Here is a 6000-nt window from a genome sequence, read left to right on the forward strand (position 1 = left end):
ATGAACTCAACTTAACATCTTAAATACACATTGGATCTCTAAACAACCCTTACTTCAGAGGTAACTCAGAAAATATTGCAACAGTAAATAACTCCTTAAAATGTTCCTTCAAACTTCCAAGAGACTTAACACCTTTAAACAGGATCAGATCAGGTTAAAGGATATATATTTTTTCTGTAGAATGGCAGAGATATATTAGCTTGGGTGACTTCAGCTCCAGCACCTTGCTTTCTTCCTGCAAACTGCCAAAACTAAACCTGCAAAACAAAACTGCAAAATGGCTGACCTGACCTCAGCCCCACCCACTCTCTGACATCACTGTTTTCTTAAAGGTACATTGCTTAAACATCCATGTCTTAAAGGTACCCTCACATGACACCTCCCCCCAAGAAAAAAAAATAAACCATCAACTTCAAGATGGTTTCATTTTTCACTTTTGCACCATCCACTAAGAAATGCACACAGTAAAAATACTTTTACGTTTCACAAAACAAAAACAACACACGCAAACAGGTATAATAATATAGTCCATTTTTCTTAGTTCTTCTTCCTCCAACCAAAATCCTTCTCGATTGACAGTCTCTTTGAACAAAGACTGCACGATCCATCCATTCCTCTACTCCTCGGCATTTCTCTTCAGAATCAGATAATTTAGTTCAATCTGACCACAGAATCCCTTGCAATTCCCCAATACAGGAGCATTGGTGATCACAGCTTTCAGGCAGTCAAATGCCTGTTGAAAGTCCGTTGTCCCTTGAATTTTTTTAGGTTTCTTTAGCAAGTTCATCAGTGGAGTAATCACGCCACAAAACGTTTGCACAAAGGTTCGATCAAAGCCATTCATGCTAAGAAATCACATTATTTCCCTTCGTCTTGAGGATATCGGAAACTCCGCAAGGAAAGTGATTCGGGCTTCTCCAAATTCACTTTCGGCTAGGTTCATCACCAAACCCGTCACCTGAAGTTGATCGAAGAACTCCATACAATGTTTTAAATGTTCTTTCCATGTCTGGAAGTTGGAAATAAAAGCAGATTGTCCCACTTTCTCCATGCAATCCTTCAATGGTGTGACAGGTTAAGAGTCCGTTCTTGTAACTGCATTCACCTTTCGATAGTCCACACACAACCATTGGGTACCGTCTGGTATAGGTACCATCACTATAGGTGAGCTCCATTGGCTGCAACCCACTTCAATTATGCCATTTTTAAGCATACTCTCAATCTCTTTGTTAATCTGTGCCAATTTTAAAGCATTAAGTCTATATGGATGTTGTTTGATAGGAACAGCATTTCCTACATCTACATCATGTATAGCCATTTTAGTACTTCCCAATTTATCTCAACAAACTTGGCCATGTGATATCAATAACTCTTTCAGGTCAGTTTGTTTTTCCTCTGGCAGGTAACTTAACAATTCATCCCAATTTTTAAGAACATCCTCATTTTCCAATTTAATTTGAGGTATGTCAAATTCACAATCATCTGGATTTGGTTTGTCACTTTGAGTTAGAATCATTAAAACCTCCTTTCTCTCTCCTACTTAAAAGTACCTTTTAAGCATATTCACATGACACACTCGGTGAGTCTTCCTCCTATCTGGTGTTTTTACCACATAATTCACCTCACTTAATTTCCTTTCAACTGATACAGTCCACAAAACCTAGCTTTTAAAGGCTCACTTACCACTGGTAACAACACTAAACCTTTATCCCCCCTGGCAAAACTACAAACTTTGGATTTTGTGTCCGCTACCCGTTTCATCACATTTTGTGCAACTTTCAAATGTTGTCTAGCCAATTCACCTGCTCTTTTTAATCATTCCCTAAAATCTGACACGTAATCCAATAGAGTAATTTCCGGTTTCTCACCCACCAATCTTTCCTTAATCAATTTAAGTGGTCCTCGTACCTCATGGCCAAAAATTAGTTCAAAAGGACTAAATTTGGTAGACTCATTAGGTGCATCCCTAATTGCAAACAATACGAATGGGATTCCTTTATCCCAATCCTCTGGATAATCTTGACAATACGCCCTCAACATTGTCTTTAATGTCTGATGCCTCCTTTCTAACGCTCCCTGCGATTCTGGATGGTACGCAGTTGATTTAAATTGTTTTATTCCTAAGCTATCCATAACTTCTTTGAATAACTTTGAAGTAAAATTTGATCCTTGCTCCGATTGAATTTCTGTGGGTAAACCATATCTAGTAAAGAATTTAAGTAACTCCTCCACAATCCTTTAGCTGTAATATTACCTACTGGAATGGCCTCTGGAAACCTAGTAGACACATCCATTATAGTCAAAAGATATTGATTCCCACTTTTTGTTTTAGGAAGCGGTCCTACACAATCAATTAGGACCTTTGTAAAAGGTTACTCCAATGCTGGAATGGGTATTAAGGGCGCTGGTTTTATCACTGCTTGAGGTTTCCCTATCACTTGACATGTGTGACATGATTGACAAAATTTAACTACATCTTTATGTAGTCCAGGCCAATAAAACTGTTTCTGGATTTTAGCTTGAGTTTTCCTTATTCCCAAATGACCTCCCACTGGTACCTCATGTGCAACTCGCAACACCTCCTTTCGATACCCTACCGGCAACACTACTTGCTGAACCTCTGCCCACTTTTCATCCTCCTGCATATGTACAGGTCTCCATTTTCTCATCAAGACATCATTTTTACGGTAATAACACTCTGGTATACTCTCAGATTCCTCTTCTGTATATGCTTTTTGATATATCCGTTTTATTTCTACATCTTTCTGTTGTAACTCCGCCAATTTTCCTGAACTAAAATTATCCGCCTCATCCTCCACCTGTTCTTGTTCTTTTTCAACCATCTGATCAAAAATCGTTTCTGATAATTGCACTTCAACGTCATCTTCACTCTTTGATTTCTCCTCTTGTCTTAACCTGTGACTTTGCAACCTTGTTACTACACAATCCGGAAAAATCCCAGGATATTCGTCCTTCAACACTTCAGTTGACTGATTTTCCAATGGCTTATCAACCACAGTAGGCATCACTCCCACCTGTGATCCAGCTATATCATTACCCAAGATAAACTGTATTCCTGGACAAGATAGTTTATCTATTACTCCTATTCCCACTTCACCACTCTTCACTGGACTTTCCAACCTTACCTTATATAATGGAACGCTACTCCTCTCACCCTGAATTCCACATATCACCACCTTTTCTGGCAACATTCTTCCCAAACTATATAATTCCTCATCTCTTACCATTAAAGATTGACTAGCCCCTGTATCTCTTAAAATTGTGACTTCTTTACCTGCTCCTCCTGATACACATGAGTAAACTTTACCCACACAAGTAAATTCTTTAAAGACATCTGGCACCTTCTTAACAATTACTTCTTGAACAGGTTGTATAATCGTTTGTACCTCCTTTGCTTCCCTTGGGCTTTCCTTTACCACTCGAACAAATCCCACTGTCTTATCCTGTTTGACCACATCAGCCTTCCCAGTGCTTTTCTTCAACCACCAACACTGTGACTTCACATGGCCTAGTTTATTATAGTAAAAACATCTGAAACTTTTCATTTCATTACCACCCTCCTGGATTTCATTTTTAATCTGAGGTGCACTCTCTTTATTGTCTCCCATCAGATCACCTTTACCTTTACCATTTGAGTATTTCTCATGTTCTCAGTTTCTATCCCTCACTGGCTGAAACTGATGTCGGAAACCAATCTTTGATTTATGAACTAATTCATAATCATCTGCCATTTCCGCTGCTAATCTCGCAGTTTTAACCCTCTGTTCTTCCACATGAGTTCTCACCACATCAGGGATTGAATTTTTAAACTCCTCCAAAAGTATAATTCCTCTGAGAGCTTCATACATTTGGTCTATTTTCAAAGCCCTTATACACCTATCAAAATTACTCTGTTTGAGCCTTTCAATGTGTACCATCTATAAAACTGTAGCAACTCACCAAGGCTCCTTCGACAGAACTTTCCAAACCATTTCATTTAGATGGGCAAAGGCACCATTTATGCTAACACTGTTGTGTTTGGTCCTTTGTAGTTCACGAAGGAACTCAAACACTTCGACTTATCCAAACCAGAATCTTTTGTTGAGTCTTGTGTGGTAAGATAGCAATCTGATACAGAGCACGTTCCCATGGAGTCTGCTAATTACTCCTCTGGAACTTGCACCTAGCACAGACCATTCACATGCACATCTTATTACCCTCCCAATCTAGCTGAGTCACCGGTCACATGACCTTGGTCTAGCGACTGCAAGGTGTCTGTACCGCCACGGGTTGCACACCATCCAATGATGATATAGCCCATAGGCATATCGCTTTCAAATCACGCACTATCCTGACTTGGAACTATCTTGCCATTCCTTCACTATTGCTAGGAGGGGGCATGAGAAGTCCTTGGCGGGTTGGATCAAGGAAAACCCCAAGGCTTTTTAGTCTTATGTGAGAAATAAAAGAATGACCAGGTTGAGGTTAGGGCCGGTCAAGAACAGTAGTGGGAACTTGTGCATGTAGTCAGAAGAGATAAGAGAGGCGTTGAATGAATACTTTTCTTCATTGTTCACCAAGGAGAGGGGCCATGCTTTTGAGGATGAGAGTGTGATACAGGCGGGTAGGCTGGAGGAGGTCGATGTTCTGTGGGAGGATGTAGTAGCAATTTTGAAAAACCTTGGGGTCGACAAGTCCCCTGGGCCGGATGGGATATATCCTAGGATTCTTTAGGAGGCAAGGGATGAAATTGCAGAGCCTTTGGCTTTGATCTTTGGGTCTTCACTGTCCACGGGGATAGTGCCAAAGGACTGGAGAGTGGTGAATGTTGTTCCTCTGTTCAAGAAAGGGAATAGGAATGACCCTGGTAATTATAGGCCGGTTAGTCTTACTTTGGTGGTCGGCAAGTTAATGGAAAAGGTCCTGAAGTATAGGATTTATGACGATTTGGAAAGATGCAGCTTAATCCGGGATAGTCAACACGGATTTGTGAAGGGTAAATCTAGCCTCACAAATTTGATTGAATTCTTTGAGGAGGTAACTAAGTGTGTCGATGAAGGTAGAGCAGTTGATGTCGTATACATGGATTATAGTAAGGCGTTCGATAAGGTTCCCCATGGTCGGCTCATGAAGAAAGTAAGGAGGTGTGGGATAGAGGGAAATTTGGCCAATTGGATAAGTAACTGGCTATCACATAGAAGACAGAGGGTGGTGGTGGAAGGAATATTTTCGGACTGGAGATCAGTTACCAGCGGTGTACCACAGGGACCAGTGCTGGGTCCTCTGCTATTTGTGATTTTTATCAATGGCTTGGAGGAGGGGGCTGAAGGGTTGGTCAGTAAATTTGCTGATGACACCAAGATTGGTGGAGTAGTGAATGAGATGGAGGGCTGTTGTAGGCTGCAAAGAGACATTGACAGGATGCAGAGCTGGGCCGAAAAATGGCAGATGGAGTTTAACCCTGATAAGTGCGAGGTGATTCATTTTGGTAGGAAAAATTTGAATGCGGATTACAGGGTCAAATGCAGGGTTCCGAGGAATGTGGAGGAACAGAGAGATCTTGGGGTTCATGTCCACAGATCTCTGAAGGTTGCCACTCAAGTAGATAGAACCGTGAAGAAGGCTTGTAGTGTGTTAGCGTTTATTAACAGGGGGCTTGAGTTTAAGAGCCGCGGGTTATGCTGCAACTGTACTTGACCCTGGTGAGACCACACTTGGAATATTGTGTGCAGTTCTGGTCACCTCACTATAGGAAGGATGTGGAAGCATTGGAAAGGGTGCAAAGGAGATTTACCAGGATACTGCCTGGTTTGGAGGGTAGGTCTTATGAGGAAAGATTGAGGGAGCTAGGGCTTTTCTCTTTGGAGCGGAGGAGGATGAGAGGCGACTTAATAGAGGTTTATAAGATGATGAGGGGGATAGATAACGAGGATGTTCAGAGACTATTTCCTCGGGTGGATGTAGCTGTTACAAGGGGGCATAACTATAAGGTTCAGGGTG

Source organism: Scyliorhinus torazame, chromosome 13 (genome assembly GCF_047496885.1).
Source record: "Scyliorhinus torazame isolate Kashiwa2021f chromosome 13, sScyTor2.1, whole genome shotgun sequence".
NCBI classification, from domain to species: Eukaryota; Metazoa; Chordata; class Chondrichthyes; order Carcharhiniformes; family Scyliorhinidae; genus Scyliorhinus; species Scyliorhinus torazame.